Consider the following 18,499-nt stretch of genomic DNA (forward strand, 5'->3'; position numbering starts at 1 on the left):
TGAAAATTGTCTTTAAGTCCTTTAAATACAGTATCAATAAAGGTGTGGTGTTAAGCTGTGTTAAATAGAATTAAAGTATCAGATTTATTTTAATAATTAGAAGGTTTAGTCCTTTGAAAACCATTCAAGTTTTAAAAAATCATATATATATATAAAAGTTGTTAAATCATATATATATAAATCATATATATATATATATATATATAAGTTGTTAATGATACAGTGCCTTTATTTTTATTAGATGCTCAGGATCAAACACAGGGCCTCATGGTTGCTGGGTGAGTGCTCTACCATTGAGCCACAACCCCACCCCTCAAGTTAAGGTGTATTACACTCTAAGGAAAGAACTGAGGACTACAGTCCCCATGGGCACTTCCTCCCCATGGGCAGTATCTTTCTCCCCATAGGCATGGGCAGTATCTTCCTCCAATTGCTGCCTTTATAGATTTTTTTTCCTGTGAGATTATAACCTATGGAATGATGATTACAATAGTTTAGTGGTCTTCAGTTGGTTTTGGTTAAATATCCCACATGGTAATTTCATAAACATTTGTACATCTTTCGAACATTGGAAGGTGGACAGGAATTTTTCTGTGTTTAGTTTAGGTAGGTTCATGGAAGATAACTTCCAGTGTACTAAAGGAGTGACATTTTAAAATGGTACCACCACTCCTTTCAAAGTATCCATTTGAAAATGCTGTTGTGATTTCATTCTCACTTTAATTTATTTTAAAAATATTTGACCTTATCTTATTTAGCAGTTAAAAAACCAATGTGTAAGGTTCTTCTTTCTCATTTCAGTTACCCTCTCATTATAGAATGTTAACACAAGGTAGTATATTTTTGTGACTGGAAGAGTTTTCCTTCTCACCATACGCCTTTCAACAAAATGTTTATATACATTTATATATTTTCTATTAGTTTGTAATTTGAAGAAGTTTTTCTTTTAGTATTATTAATGATAATAATAATATTGTTTCATTGAATGTGAATGTACAGTTGATCAAATCCACCTAAATATTAACACTTGATAAATACTGAGTATAAAGGTAAAATTTTGTTGGGCATACATTTTTTTGACATTTTACAGTCTTTAATTAAGCACATAACACTGTACTACTTAATATATTTTTCCATGAACTTTTTGTGAAATTCGGATGACAGGGTATCATTTACCAGCCTTTTGTTTTTCTTTTGATTATCTTCACCTTTTGTGCAGTTCTTGAACACAATATCATCAGCCCACCTTCTTTTAACTTTGAAGTTGGCCTGAAGCTGGGATGGGCCTGTGAGATTAAGAAGAAGGTTTCCACTCGGAATGTTCTCCATATGAATTTTCTCTTCAGGTTTTTGTTCTTGTTCCTTCCTGGCCTGCTCTTCTGCCCTTTCTTTTTTAAATTTTTCCAGTTCTGCAAGAAGAACTGCAGTATCATCATCATCACTCTCCTCTTCAAAATCTTCCTCTTCCTCATCTGTTAAAGGATCATCTGCATCGAGGTTGGTCACTGGAATCTGATCTATGGAGGCTTCTTTGACACTGAAGAGGATGTTGTATGTTCTAAGGTTGGACGATCCCTATTTTTTTCCCTTGCAGCAGCTCTCTTTTCTTCTAACTCCCTCCTGAAGTCAGGCTAGGAACCTCTTTAGGGGCATCCTGAGTAGTCTGTATTTTATCTTCATATGAGAGGGAAGATCTCTGCTTGATTATTGTTTTGAGAGTTGGCTCAAATCACCTTCTCCTTTTCCTCTTCCACCTCTTGCAGGTTCAAAAGTCAGCCTGTCTACTGTGTCATCTTTTATGCTCTCTCTTGATTTACATAAAGAGTAAAGGATGTGTCCAGAGAGGGAGAAACAGGGTTTTCTGCTGCAGGATGCTTCTGAATCCTGCATCTTGTGAATTGGTATTCTGAGAGTTTGCCCTTGGACTGTCATGAAGAACTCCCTGTCTTTGTTCTGGTGCGGAATTTGTTGGTGGGAGGACCTGAGCCCATTTAAGCTATAGGCAAAGCTCCCTTCTTGCTGTTTTCTCCATGGCACTTGGAGAGCTCCACAGGTACCCACTCTGCCCACAGCTCTGGAGCTCCTCCACCTGCCACCTACTTGACCCTGGTTTTCCTTTCCTGTCCCACCTGCATAAGAAAGATAAGGGTGCTGTCCTCCTGTAGCTCATTTCAGCCCAGGTTTGATGCACAACCTCCAGAGATCACACAGAAACCCTTGCCACTCTTGGCCCCCAGAATCCTCTGTTCCTGGCATACATTTTCTTTTTTTTCATCCAGTGAAAAATGAAGTGGCAGACTGGTGCAAATGGAGTAAACTCATAGTTTTTACAAAACTTCACAATTCAGAAAATTTAGGAATAGACACTCTAAGTATATAGGTGTATTTCCTTTTCCTCATGTTATAAAGATGGCAGCTTAATTATATATATATGTGTACACTTGTATTTAAGTATAGTGCAACCTGCATGTTTTAATTTCTGCTGTTCCTGTGATGCTGTTGGACCAAGTTCTGTTGTTTTCTTAGGTGGAGTGGGAACAACATAAGATGGGACCAGCTGTCTGACTATGCCACATCACAACAGGAAAATACTTAAGTCTCATGGAAGACAAAAGCCTTCTACTCATAGACAAGAAAAGGCAGATGTAAAATCAACTGTTTACCTTCCATTCTTCTAAGGTAAGAAGGAAAATAAAATTTTGGACTCCTTGTAAATCTCATTTTATTTGATGTTAGAAACACAAGAAAGAAGGCTGACAGGTTTTACATCTGTTTCTAAATTTCCAGTTTCTCTTCCATTCACTCTTCTCCATTACACCAACTTCCTGAAGTGCTGAAACCCACCCAGAAGTTTCTCTGAGTATATAGTTCTTTGGTTACCACACACCCATACCACATACCCATACCACACACCCATCAGGCTCCTTCCTGGTTTCCCAGGCATCTGCAATGACTGTTGTCACAAACCTTGTCACATAACATGAAGATGTCACATAACATGAAGATGAAGCATAGTAGAATTTTTCTCTCACGTACATTACTTTTCTAATTTTCTATGCAGACCTTTCTTCTTAGCCCCTTTTTATCATTTTATGGTAATTGCATGTTTATGTCTAATGAAAGTGGTGAAATTTGGCATAATGATAGGAATGGTATTGAACTGCTGGCTAGTTTTAAACTTCATCTTCCTATAATAAATCAGGATTTACCTTTTTATTTCTGAGATTAGTTTGTGCCCTTCTGGGCACAGGCACCTTCAGAATGCTGTCCACCTCCTCCACCTGCCTTTTTCACTTACTTCTGTTGCACTACTAGAAAACTAAGGATTCCATCCTCCTTCTGCATGTTTTGAGTTATGCCTGAATTCAAGTTGCATCTATGATAGTAGAGTTACAGGATGAGGAAAAGATAAATGTCCTGTGTATGACATATTAGGTCAAGGTTTGGGTTAGTAGGATTCTATTTCCTAAAATGTTTCTTGTGAGATTTTGGATTAGATTTTATATTTATACTTCCCCTCTTTGTAGAGATCTGCATGTTAGGTAATCATTTTCTAAGTATTTTGTAAGAATAAATAAATATAAGTCTTTCCAAGTTTAATTCCATTTTATTGAGCTTATAATTGTATTTTTTCATGGCAGAGGGTTGATAGCATAAATCTAAATATTTGTTGAAGTTTGGGGGTTTTGCATGGAACTTGTGTTTTTTATGTTTTTTTTTTTTTTTTTTTTTTTTTTTTTGTACACTAATCTGTGTGGTGCAAAGGTCTCCTATGAGTGCAGACAAGAGAAAACATTAATTTTGCTGATTAGGGAAAGTTTTTTCACTAAACTCTTCATAATGTATTTCATATTAATATTAAGCTTACAAGAAATCATTTCAATAATTGTAACAAATAAGGACTTGGTCATTTATGATTGCTTATGTTCAACATACATATTAGTCTTAATAGTATTTCATTTGTTCTAATTTTGAAAACAGTGCAAGTTTATGTTAGAAAATACAGAAAAATTCATTGTACTAAGAAATCTATAATGATGGAAATATTGGTGTTTTTTACTTTGAATTCACGCACATTTATAAAACATGTAGTTTTATATTCTACTTTCTTCATTTGACATTGTATAATTGGTATTTTTCTGTTTCATATTTTTGATGGCCCCATACCATTTATATGTGTACGTATGCTCTACAATTTATTATCCTTTATTGTACACTGAGCTTGTTTCTACAGTTCATATAGTCATTTATAGATTTATATGTGTTGGTACATATATGTTAACTCTCATAAGTAACAGTAAAAGATGGGTAAGTCATGGGGAGAAGAGAAGTAACTGAAATGATGGCAGCCCACTTGCTCTTTGCTTGTGCTTTTCTATTACTTACTGTGCTCTGGAGTCCTCAGGATACCAGAAGATGCCTCTCATTCTGAGTTCACTGGAGGTCTCTAGAAAAGATAACCCATGTAGGTCTTTATTTTCCAGGGCAAAGCTGGTGGAGTGCAGTGGGTAGCCACAAAAGGGATATGCATCTGTGTTTTCTCTGCAGGTCTATTCAGGGAATAGAATAGGAATTCTATTGGGCCATTCTCCAATATGGTGCTTCAGTGGATTGGAGGTAGACAGGAGTGTGGGGCCAAGTTTCTCATGGTCTTTGTATTAGGAAAGCACAGTTGATATTGCTAGGAAATTCTTACCCCAGGGGCCTTGTTCCTCAACCTAAGAGTGATGAGATTTTGCTAGTTTATTCAGATAGCACCCAGTCTAGAAAGAAAATATCTAACCCACAGAGGGTCAATACACAGTTATCTCTGCCCCCACACACCCAAGCAGGGTGGGACTAGACAACCAGTCTATAGTTCCCAGCCTGGACTCCTGGGCAGCTGGTACACTCATTCATCCCAGGATGAAAGGGCTGTCATCAGGAGTCCAGAGGTGTGTGCTCTTCCTCTAAGGGTGTCTGACAAGTGAAGTGCCACCCCACCTCTCCACAGACTCTCAGCTGCTGTATGAAGTTACCATGCAGCTATGGCCTCCCAAAATTCTACATTTGCTGTAAAAAACTGATTACTGAGTTCATCTTTTTTTCTTCATTTTTTTTCTAGTATAATCTGAATCCTCCCTGATAAAAATGGATACTTTGGAAAAACAGGTGCTAGGTTCTGTAAAACACAAATACAAAAGAGAAGGCTATATTAACACTCTTCAAAATATTCTTGCTATAGATAGCCTTTGAGAGAGTAGGCCTTTTTAAAAAATTATAATTGAACAGAACCAGCTCCAAGTCCCGGAGCCAGCGCAGTGAGCTCTGGCCTGCAAACAGCTTCAGGGATCAAGGCAGGGCAGCCAGGGACTTCCCCAAGCAGCACAGCCCCATCCGGCGGGAGGCACCTTTCAAGGCTAGCTTCTTGGAGCAGTCCACCCAGTGAGAGCCTTACTACACAGAGCCAGCCACAAGTCCCCGAGCCAAAGGAGAGCTCCGAACTGCAGGTAGCCTCTGAGATCAGGGCAGGGCAGCCAAAGACTTCTCCAGGTGGCCCTGCCCACTCCTGCCTCAGGTTCTTTCCAAGGGGCAATCCAAAATGGTGGACTACAGGGTGACTGCATCTCCAGTCACTCCAGAACCCAGGATTCAAGAAGGGTAGGCATTGAGAGACTTGGACTAAAATAGAGCCACGGGTGAGTCTCCCCCACCTGGTGAAGCTTGGCCTGGGCGGCAGGCATGGATAGGGGTGGCTTATCAGAGCAGGGCAGGGCAGCTATAGTCTTCCCCAGGTCGCCCTGCACACTCCAGTGGTGGGCTCCTCCCACATGACCAGCTTCTCAGAGCAGGTCCCCCAGTGAGAGCCTTTCCACACAGAGTCAGCTTCAAGACCTGGAACCAGTAGCAGGCTAAGGGCAGCTTTCTTTGGAAGCACTGCATTTTCTAGTTACCCCAAGACTTGAGGCTACTGAAGACTGGGAGGTGATACACTGGAAATCTACAGGAACTCTATAAGCCAATAGAGGAAATTTGCAATATCTCAGAGTCCCACTGACATCTGACCAATATGAGAAAACAAGGGAAGAAAATGTCCCAAACAAACCTAGATACTACATCAATAAACCCAATGACAGCACAGCAGAAGAAATGTCAGAAAGGGAGTTCAGAATGTACATAATTAAAATAATCAGGGAAGCCAAATGAGGAGATGAAAGAGCAAATGCAGGCATTGAAGGAGGAGATGAAAGAGCAAATGCAGGCATTAAATGATCACACCAATCAACAGTTAAAAGAGCAAATATGGGAATCAAGAGATCATTTCAATAAAGAGTTAGAGATACTGAAAAAAAACAAACAAACAGAAATCCTTGAAATGAAGAAAACAATAAACCAAGTTAAAAAATCCATAGAAAGCATAACCAATAGGATAGAATACCTGGAAGACAGAACCTCAGACATTGAAGACAAAATATTTAAACTTGAAAACAAAATTGACCAAACAGAGAAGATGGTAAGAAATCATGAACAGAATCTACAAGAATTATGGGATATCATGAAAAGGCCAAATTTAAGAATTATTGGGATTGAGGAAGGCTTAGAGAAACAGACCAAAGGAATGAACAATCTATTCAATGAAATAATAACAGAAAATTTCCCAAATCTGAAGAATGAAATGGAAAACCAAGTACGAGAGGCTTATAGAACTCCAAATATACAAAATTAAAACAGACCCACACCAAGGCACATTATTATGAAGATACCAAACACACAAAACAAAGAAAGAATTTTAAAGGTCACGAGAGAAAAGAACCAAATTACATTCAGAGGGAAACCAATAAGAATATCAGCAGATTTTTCAATCCAGACCCTAAAAGCTAGAAGGGCCTGGAACAACATTTACCAAGCCCTGAAAGAAAATGGATGCCAACCAAGAATCTTATACCCAGCAAAACTTACCTTCAAATTTGACGATGAAATAAGATCCTTCCATGATAAACAAAAGCTAAAGGAATTTACAAAAAGACAGCCAGCATTACAGAACATTCTCAGCAAAATATTCCATGAGGAAGAGATGAAAAACAACGATGCAAATCAGCAACAGGAGGCACTAGCCTAAAGGAATAGCCAAATAAAGGAGAAACCAAATCATGTCAAAATACAAAAATGATTCAAATGACTGGGAATACAAATCATATCACAATAATAACCCTGAATGTTAATGGCCTGAATTCATCAATCAAAAGACACAGACTGGCAGATTGGATTAAAAAGAAAAATCCAACAATATGCTGCCTGTAAGAGACTCATCTCATAGAAAAAGATACCCATAGACCAAAGGTGAAGGGATGGGAAAAAACATACCATGCACAGACACAGTAAAAAAGCTGGAGTATCCATCCTCATTTCAGATAATGTGGACTTCAAGCCAAAAGTAGTCAGAAGGGATAAAGAAGGACATTACATACTGCTTAAGGGAAGCATAAATCAGCAAGACATAAGAATCAGAAATATCTATGCCCCAATATTGGCTCATCCATGTACGTCAAACAAATCATTCTCAATTCCAGAAATCAAATAGACGACAAGACAATAATACTAGGCAATTTTAACACACCTCTCTCACCACTGGATAGATCTTCCAAACAAAAATTGAATAAAGAAATGATAGATCTCAATAATACAATCAACAATATAGACTTAACCAACATATATAGAATATACCATCCAACAAAGAACGAATACACTTTCTTCTCAGCAGCACATGAATCCATCTCTAAAATAGACCATATTTTATGCCACAAAGCTACTGTTAGCAAATACAAGAAGATAGAGATACTACCTTGTACTCTATTAGATCATAATGGATTGAAATTAGAAATAAATGACAGAATAAAAAACAGAAACTTCTCCAATAACTGGAGATTAAATAATAAACTATTATATGATGAATGGATAACAGAAGACATCAGGAGGGAATTAAAAAAATTCTTAGAAGTAAACGAGAACAAAGACACATCATATCAAAATCTCTGGGACACTATGAAAGCAGTACTTAGAGGAAGATTTATTTCATGCAGCACATTCAATGAAAGAAGTAGAAATCAACAAATAAACAACCTAACACTACAGCTCAAAGCCCTAGAAAAAGAAGAGCAGACCAACACGAAAAGTAGTAGAAGACAGGAAATAGTTACAATCAGAGGCTAAATCAATGAAATTGAAACAAAAGAAACAATCGGAAAAATTAACAAAATGAATAGTTGGTTCTTTGAAAAAATGAACAAAATTGATAAACCCTTAGCCACACTAACAAAGAGAAAGTGGGAGAAAACTAAAATTACTAAAATCGGAATGAACAAGGAAATATTACAACACACACGAGTGAAATACAAAACATAATTAGAAGCTATTTGGAAAATCTATACACCAACAAAACAGAAAACCTCGAAGACATCAACAAGTTTCTAGAGACACATGAATTACCTAAACTGAACGAGGAGGACATACACAACTTAAATAAATCAATTTCAAGCAATGAAATAGAAGAGGTCATCAAAAGCCTACCAACAAAGAAAAGTCTGGAACCTGATGGGTTCTCAGCCGAGTTCTACAGAACTTTTAAAGAAGAGCTCATTCCAATACTCCTCAAAGTATTCCATGAAATAGAAGATGAAGGAACCCTCCCAAACTTGTTCTATGAAGCCAATATCACCCTGATACCTAAACCAGATAGAGATACATCGAGGAAAGAAAATTTCAGACCAATATCCTTAATGAGCATCGAAGCAAAAATTCTCAACAAAATTTTAGCAAATCACATACAAAAATATATTAAAAAGATAGTGGACCATGATCAAGTGGGTTTTATCCCAGGGATGCAAGGTGGGTTCAACATTCGGAAATCAATAAATGTCATTCACCATATCAACAGACTTAAAGTTAAGAATCACATGATTATTTCAATAGATGCAGAAAAAGCGTTTGATAAAATACAGCACCCCTTCATGCTCCAAACACTAGAAAAAATAGGGATAGTGGGAACATTCCTTAACATCCTAAAGGCCGTCTATGCTAAGTCCATGGCCAATATCATTCTAAATGGTGAAAAACTGAAAACATTCCCCCTAAAAACTGGGACAAGGCAGGGATGCCCTCTTTCACCACTTCTATTTAACATTGTCCTCGAAACACTCACCAGAGCAATTAGACAGACCAATAAAATTAAAGGGATATGAATAGGAAAAGAAGAACTCAAACTATCCTTATTTGCTGAAGACATGATTATATGTTTAGAGGAACCAGGAAATTCCGCCAGAAAACTTTTAGATCTCATAAGTGAATTCAGTAAAGTAGCAGGTTATAATATCGATGCTCATAAATCTGTTGCATTTTTATACATAAGTGATGAATCTTCAGAAAGAGAAGTTAGGAAAACTACCCCATTCGCAATAGCATTGAAAAAAATAAAATACTTGGGAATCAATCTCACAAAAGAGGTGAAAGACCTCTACAATGAGAACTACAGAATACTAAAGAAAGAAATTAAAGAAAACCATAGAAGATGGAAAGATCTCCCATGTTCTTGGATAGGAAGAATTAATATTGTCAAAATGGCCATACTACCTAAAGTGCTATACAGATTCAATGCAATCCCAATTAAAATCCTAATGATGTACCTTACAGAAATATAGCAAGGAATTATGAAATTCATCTGGTAAAATAAAAAACCCAGAATAGCTAAAGCAATCCTCTGTAGAAAGAGGGAGGCAGGGGGTATCACAATACCAGATCTTCAATTCTATTACAAAGCAATAGTAACAAAAATGACATGGTATTGGTACCAAAATAGATAGGTAGATCAATGGTACAGAATAGAGGACATGGACACAAACCCAAATAAATACAATTTTCTCATACTAGACAAAAGGTGCCAAAAATATTCAATGGTGAAAAGATAACCTCTTCAACAAATGGTGCTGGGAAAACTGGAAAACCATATGCAACAGAATGAAATGAAACTCCTATCTCTCACCCTGAAGAAAACTCAACTCAAAATGGATCAAGGACCTCAGAATCAGACCACTGACACTGCATCTTTTTTTTTTTGTTGTTGTTGTTGTTGTTTTTTAAATAAAATATTCATGGCATTTATTTATTTTTATATTTTAATATCACCTTTATTAAGGTATCACTCCCAAACAAAAACTGTATATAAGCAAGATGTACAGTCTCAAAGCATTCTTGACCTTTAAACAACATGAAGACATGAGCAAAACTTTCAATTATTTCTTTGTTACACTCACAGTTACAAGTAAATATCATTTTCTGGTTTCTAGGGGATCAAAACAAATTGAAAATCTGTTTTTATAATTACCAGGTACTTATAGAAAAATATAGCTCATGAGCTATTTCCAAATTTTAATTTCATACTATCATTAAAAATATGAAACAAGTGTGAAGTGATCCATTGATACCTACCCTCTAATAAGTAGGTGTTTCCAGTGTGAAGGGCAAAGTCTCATCTTTAAATTTTATAGCATGAATGAATTCCATGAGTTTATATGCTAATTCAACAGACCTTATATAATACCTTATTCTTATGCTTGATAAGCCATATAAAAGGTAGAACAGAAATATATTTTTCTTTAACTCCTTAGGAAAAAGTAGGTCAAATTTCTATGTAGGATATCCACATCTAATTAACTACAAAATTCACTTGATCTTTTGTACTCTTTTAGCCCCATTCCAATAAACCTTACTATTGAACTCAATCATCTCCAAATTTTAATTACCTAGCTGTTGTTATATTCAGCATAACATAACTAGAATACAGAGTAACTCCATGTATTTAACAGGTCCACATCTGTGAATTAAACTAAAACAGAATTTTTTGGAACTGCTAATATGGTAACTATTAGTACCATTTTTAAAAACAGTATTAAAATACCCTATAATAGGATTTTATTAATAGGAGATAGTTTAACTGATTTCTCATTGTGGCAGGAATAAGCTTTTGAAGAAAGTGCTGATTCTAGAAGCAGTGTTCTAAAGCAAAGACTCTTCTGAGAAGTAAAGGGAAGCTTCACAGTAAGAGTGACCCTGGATTTCCAGCCACCCTCCACCCTTACCCCCCCCCTTGTTTATGTCTTCACTGGGTAATTAAGATGACATATTTTGAGTTATTTCCCCTGCATTGCCATATGTCCTCTGAGATGGGTAAGGAGCTTCTCAAATTTAATGGAATCAAAGTGAAGCTCTTTACTCCCCCACCCCAGACTAGCCTTCTAACAGGAATACTCATCAGCATTCATCAGTCTTTCCACCTAGAAACAGTTTTAGTGCCTGTTTCTCATAACACAATTGCAATTCTCACTGTGCATTGTCAATACTACCCTACCCCAAATGTTTCTCAAATCCATTTCTTTCTTTCCAACTGCACTGATAGAAGGATTATTTGTGATGTTATTATTACTCAGGAAAAACTTTAAGTCTTCTAGTTTCACTTACTCCTAATTAACTTAAAAATCATCAATTTTTAAGGTTACATGGCTACATACATTCTAATCTCCCAGTAACTTTCCTGTAGAAAATACCTCTGATGTTTGGGTTATGGTGACAATGGTTGTAGCAGTTACTTTTCAGGGACCTGAAGGCCACTTTTACTGAAAACGCTGATATTTCCTTGGGCCTACAGATGTCTGCTATATGACAGAAATGTGGCACTTGTCTGTCCTCACTTTGGGTCTATCTCACTTGTTGCCTGAACCTCCAAGTCAGATGCTATTCAGCACTATATGCAAACATGTTAATCATTTGAGAAATATTTTGTCCCAAACTATAATATCAGATTAACTTGACCTGGACTTCCTATGATCGCCCACCGCTCACAGGCGGTGGGCGATCACAACGCGTATGCTCTTCTTGATCACAGGAACCAAAAGGGTTTTATTCCACAAGTCTCAGACTTATATTGAGAACATCAGCCTATCAGAGAGTAGACTACCATGAAAGTAAGCCTATCAAGGAACAGTCTCCAGGGAGATACCAGGATTGCCTCATGTACAACAGCCAACCAGAGTTACTTCCTAAAACTTGAATATGAGTGTAGCTATGTCTGGCAAGCTGCCAGGCGCCATCTTAGAGATCAGGCCACGGTGCGGCTCTGGGGCCCTCAGAGCCTGCCCCTGACATCTCCCCCTTATTCTTTAAATAAAGAAAAAGATGACTTGGGACCATGCCTGTCTTTGGTTGTCCATGGCAAATTACATCCTTACCCGTCATTGGAATTCTGACCTCCAGGCATCAGAACCCTGTCTTAGTTTGGTATGCATTTCCACGGATCTTACCCGTCTTTGACTACTGGTCCAGCATGCTTAGCCATACTTGGGGGGATGTGCCTGTCTCAATGGCTGTTAAAGTCTGTACTATAGCCCGTTGATGACATCGGGCATCTTGGCGAGCTCTGATTTGGCTGCGTATAACATAGGCTATCCCTAAGCAGATAATAATCAGAACAGCTACTGTTCCAGCCCACTGTTTTGTCAATCCCAGGGCTTTAGATACCGATGCAACTTGAACCCTGGTGGCATTGACTCTGAATATTTCAGCTCATAGCTGACTGGTTAAATTATCAAACGTAGATGACCAATTACCAGTAAAGTAGACAGAGATTTTTAGATGACATAACCACAGAGCTAAGGTTATTATAAGCAATAGGGGTGACACACACTGCTCTTAAAGGATAAACACATCCCAGTCCCAAAAGTTCTTGCAAGATTTCCACTTGTTCTTGTAGTAAGTCCACTCTTTGATTTACAAGGAGTATGCCTGCTGTTAGATGTTGGTTTAGGGTCTCTTTAGTCTGTAAGGCTGCAGCTGTATTTTCGATCAAGTGATTGTTGTTGCTGTCTGTATGGTTGTGTCAATGCTGCTGCTGCCGCTGCAGAGACTGCTACCATGGCGACCACGGCCGCTGTGATGCCAAAATCTCTCCTGTTTCTTGATAGTAACACTGGCAATTCTGCACAAACAATCTCTGTCGCTTAACCCGCGAACTTTAACTCCGTCGCTTCCCGCGAACTTTAACTCGTGGCTTCCCGTGAACTTTAACTCCGTCGCTTATCCCGCGAACTTTAACTCTGTCACTTATCCAGTGAACTTTAACTCGTCGCTTATCCAGCGAACTTTAACTCGTCGCTTACCCTGCGAACTTTAACTCATTGCTTACCCAGCAAACTTTAACTCGTTGCTTACCCAGCGAACTTTAACTCGTCGCTTACCCTGCGAACTTTAACTCTTCGCTTACCCTGTGAACTTTAACTCGTCGCTTATCCAGTGAACTTTAACCTGGCCAGACTGTACTTTACTTTCCCTGTATTTACCTGATCAGTTCCTTCTTTGTAACTCGAGTTCCCGGGTTTTGGCACCACTTATGATCGCCCACCACCCGCAGGCGGTGGGCAATCACAACATGTACACTCTTCTTGATCACAGGAACCAAAAGTGACACTGCATCTTATAGAAGAAAAAGTAGGTCCAAATTTTCAAGTTGTTGGCTTAGGATCAGACTTCCTCAACAGGACTCCCATAGCACAAGAAATAAAAGCAAGAATCAACAACTGGGATAGATTCAAATTAAAAAGCTTTCTCTCAGCAAAGGAAACTCTCAGTAATGTGAAGAGAGAGCCTACAGAGTGGGAGAATATCTTTGCCACTCATACTTCAGATAGAGCGCTAATTTCCAGAATCTGTAAAGAACTCAAAAAATTCTACACCAAGAATACAAATAATCCAATCAACAAATGGGCTAAGGAAATGAACAGACACTTCACAGAAGAAGATGTACAAGCAATCAACAGATATATGAAAAAATATTCAACATCTCTAGTAATAAAAGAAATGCAAATCAAATCTACCCTAAGATTTCATCTCACCCCAATTAGAATGGCGATTATCAAGAACACAAGCAACAATAGGTGTTGGCGAGGATGTGGTGAAAAAGGTACACTCATACATTGCTGGTAGGGTTGCAAATTAGTGCAGCCACTCTGGAAAGCAGTATGGAGATTCCTCAGAAAGCTTGGAATGGAATCACCTTTTGACCCAGCTATCCCACTCCTTGGCCTATACCCGAAGGACTTAAAATCAGCATACTACAGAGATACAGCCACATCAATGTTCATTGTTGCTCAATTCACCATAGCCAGATTGTGGAACCAACCTAGATGCCCTTCAGTTGATGAATGGATAAAGAAACTGTGATATATATATATATATATATATATATATATATATATATATATACACAATGGAATATTACTCCGCCATGAAGAATGATAAAATTATGGCATTTGCAGGCAAATGGATGAAATTGGAGAATATCATGCTAAGTGAGATAAGTCAATCTCAAAAAACTAAAGGATGAATGATCTCACTGATAAGCGGATGAGGACATATAATGGGGAGTGGGAGGGGTTAGTGTTAGGGTTAGGGTTAGGTTTAGGGTTAGGGATAAGGAGTGTGGTAAGAATGGAGGAAAGAAGGACTGTATAGAGGGAAAAGAGGGGTGAGAGGGGTGGGGGGAAGGGAACAAATAACAATGAATCAAACAACATTTCCCTATGTAAATTTATGATTACACAAATGGTATGCCTTGAGTCCATGTACAAATAGAGAAACAACATGTATCCCATTTGTTTACAATAATAAAAAAAAAAGAAAAAAATGATAAATGGGTTTTATCTTACATAAATAAAGTAAAACATGTAGGAAGAATTGTGTGGGCAGATTAATTTTATCATTCTTTGTCATAACCCAAAACTAGAAAAGACTAAAATGTCTAACAAAATTATCTTTTAACATTAACTGGAATTATCTGTCAGAACATATTGATATGGAAAAGCATCTATGAAAATATAGTGAAATTAAGGCAAGTTATAATGCTATATATGGGCATTTCAAATCTCATTTTAATAGAAAAGAAATCCTTCCACATGTTGGCACATGCTTATACAACAGCTGTTGGAGAGATATACCATCTTTTAACTTCAAGTACTTGAAATAGATCAAAAGGGATAGTGCATAGGAATTTGAGAATAGGGAGACTTTGTTTTGGTTGTTTAACTTTAAAAAAGTAAGTCCCATATTATTTTCCCCTTTACAATAGATATGTTTCTTTTATAATATCAAAACCAATTAGAGAAGCACTACCATTGCTCTGACATTCTGGGGCACAAGTTTTATGCACTTTTTTTTTTTATTTCTCTAGGACGGATTCCTATAAGTGAAAATATTAACTGAAGAACTATGAATATTTGGTACCTCTTAATCTATTTTGCCCAAAGCAGTCACGTTTGACACATTCATCTCTGACTCTTTTGCCTAATATCCCATCAGTTTTAGAGTTTGCATTCTAATTCTGTTTGCTGTCTAGTTCCTTCTGTGGTTTCCACTCAGACACTCTGATTCTGGAAGCTGATATGGCATTATAACAGCTCATCCTAGGGCATTTTGATTTGCTATGAATCCATCCTTTTCCTCTGGAATACCCAGTCGTCATCATCTTTTACTTATTTTTTTCCTGCTGTAGAATTGCACAGTATTATATTATTATTTTTTTCATCCTCAGTTTTGCTATTTTATTTATCTTCTCAAACAATCAAATTTTATATATTCATCCTTTGCAGTACTTTATTTCTAGATTATTAATCCCTTTTATCTTTAATTCTCTCATTTAAATGAAAGATAAAGGAATGTGCTTTAGAAGTTGCACATACAATTTGTAATTAAGAGGTACAGGTATGGATTTCTCTGCAACTTGTTTTTGTGCTAGACTTACTTAATTCCCTTTTACAGAGAAATAATGAAGCCTAGATGCTTGATGAGTTTTCAACTACATTAAAAAAATAGCGGCCCTTGTAATAACTGATTTTTCCACCTAATGATTGAAACAGTTGCATATTCACATGCTAAATCAAACATGGTGGCCAATGTGTTTTCTGATAACATTATATCAGTATACCATGTGATCTGTACAGGATGCCTACCTCTCTCTTGAAACTTGAAAATTTGATGAGAGGAAAATTTTTTTGAAATATGCAGGTTTTATATATACAGATAAATCAATATAAATAAGATGTTAAAAGCAAGGTATCATTTTTACCAATTTGAACACATATCTGTTTTTTTTTAAATTTGCCTTTGTAAATTTTGGGAATGGATATGTTTTACATTTGTTGATAATATTTCTCCATTTTTGTTTATTTATTTTATTAATATTTCTAAGAGGTTCTTAATGATATTTTTATGTTATTATCATCATCTATAAATCTCAATTACTTCCCACAATATATTAGTTTGGAAAAGAATTATAAAGTATTTTCTCAGAATAGTAACTAAACTAATAAACAATTTTGACTTTCCAATGTAAGAAAGATCTTCCCTACCCAATATTTTTGTCCACTTAATCATTATCTGCTTCTTTCATAAACCATTCCACTTGGTGTATGTGTGTGTGTTGGGAGGGTTTTTATGTGATTGAAGAATGTGCATAACATGCAACTTGATAGTATTCCTAGTGTTTTTCTCCCATAACTTGATTTTATGGAGTAAGACTTAGAGACTTAGAGCTGAGTAGGTATCATTTTTATATTATATTGTGTGTATTGCTTACATTAATTGTATTCTATATGGTGGTACTTATAATAAATAGAAAAATCTATAGAAATGATGAAATTCAGGAGTATATGGATTCTGTTGACAAAATTAATGATATTTCACTCAAAAACTGTAGATTACTGCAGTTTTATTATTTTTATGGACTGATAAAGGGGAAATTCGCTATTCTAAAGTAAGTTTTCCTCCTGTAAATCATGATACATTTTAAACATTTTTGAGCATTATAAAGTTTAAAGCTAATTCTTATTTTTTTTTAATTTTTTAAAACTTTTTCATATATGTATATAGGGTAAGGTCTGTCTCAATTTACTGTCCTTCCCATCCCTATCTGCTCCACCCCTCTCAGCCCTCAGCTCTGTACAATCCAAAGTTCTTCATTATTTCCTACCTACCCCTCCCCCACTATGGATCAACAGCTGCTTATCAGAGAAAATATTCAGCCTTTGGTTATTTGGGATTGGCTTGTTTCACTTAGCATGATCTCCAATTCCATTCATTTACCTGCAAATGCCATGATTTCATTCTTCTTTAATTCTGAGTAATATCCCACTGTGTATATGTACCACATTTTCTTTTTCCATTTATCTGTTGAACAGCATCTCCGTTTATTCCATAGTTTTGCAGTTGTGAATTGAGCCACTATAAATATCCATGTGGCTGCATCACTGTAGTATGCTGATTGTAAGTCCTTTGGGTATAAATGGAAGAGTGAGATAGCTGGGTCAAATGGTGGGTCCATTCCAAGTTTTCTGAGAAATCTCCATACTGCTTTCCAAAGTGGTTGCACCAATCTTCAGTCCCACCAACAATGTATGAGTGCACCTTTCTCCCCACATCCTTACCAATTGCAAAGCTAACTCTTATTAATAAGCCTTTTATTGCTCCTAAAATTTAAGTTTTGATGTAGTCAGAAATCTTTAATCAAAAATATTTCTTGGAACTAAAATACTGCCATACAATTTTTTCAATGCAGAAAGCAAGAATTTGAATATTTTTGTACATTGTATTGTCATGATTAATGAGTACTACTGTATCAACTAAAGAAGTGCTGTTCTCCTATTTCTTTATGGTATCTGTTTTGTGTTTTTTTTTTTTCTTAACAAATTTGTAACCTTGGAATAATTTTGTTTTAAAAGCATCAAGTTTTAATGTACTTTCTAAACACATTCAAAACTCTGAGCTTTAAAACTGAAATTCTCAGTAGACTCAACAAATCATCCCATTTCTATCCACTAGTGTCTTGCTTCAAAGGGGGAAAAATGCACCTTAGTCTTCTTTCTTAATCATATTTTAAATTTGAAAGCATTTAAAAGCATTTATTTTGAATAATAGAGAGGCACCTTAATATGTTATTTACCAATGAACATGCAAATGTTTTGAATTTATATCAACAGAATAATTTCTTAACTACTAGAAATTAAACAGTATAAGAATTCCTCTTCAGAAATAAACAACAAGCAAATATCAGAATTATGAATCTGGAAAGATGTGGCTTCAAACCTTTAAAGTATGCAGTACTTTAAAATGAAGCATGTTGGTTTCTAAATAACCAGTTTTGTCAGCATTGCTCCTGTGCCTCTAGGTGAGGAGCTCCTGATGGGGCTTTTATAAGATGATGTGGCACCTACATGTGGCAATGCAGTTGCCAATGGATGTGTTCCTCATCATTGTTGCTGGAGGACAGGAGGCCATTTCTTCCATATGCCTTTTACAATGTTAGAGGAAATGCATAACTCTGTAAAGTTATCTGTAAATCAAAAGCAGTAACATTAAGTCATGGGTTAGTGACAGAAAGATATTTGCTGTGATTTCAGGGGCCTGGATGCTTTCAACAGAAAGC

At 36.5% G+C, this 18,499-nt stretch overlaps 2 pseudogenes; one reads left to right on the top strand and one right to left on the bottom strand.

Annotated features, from left to right (window-relative positions):
• The window catches only part of LOC124962348 (soluble calcium-activated nucleotidase 1-like), a 914,602-nt pseudogene that overhangs the window by 276,635 nt on the left and 619,468 nt on the right, over positions 1-18,499 (top strand).
• On the bottom strand, positions 1,117-1,890 carry LOC124961178 (spliceosome-associated protein CWC15 homolog; annotated as a pseudogene).

Source organism: Sciurus carolinensis, chromosome 12, assembly GCF_902686445.1.
Source record: "Sciurus carolinensis chromosome 12, mSciCar1.2, whole genome shotgun sequence".
Classification (NCBI taxonomy): Eukaryota; Metazoa; Chordata; class Mammalia; order Rodentia; family Sciuridae; genus Sciurus; species Sciurus carolinensis.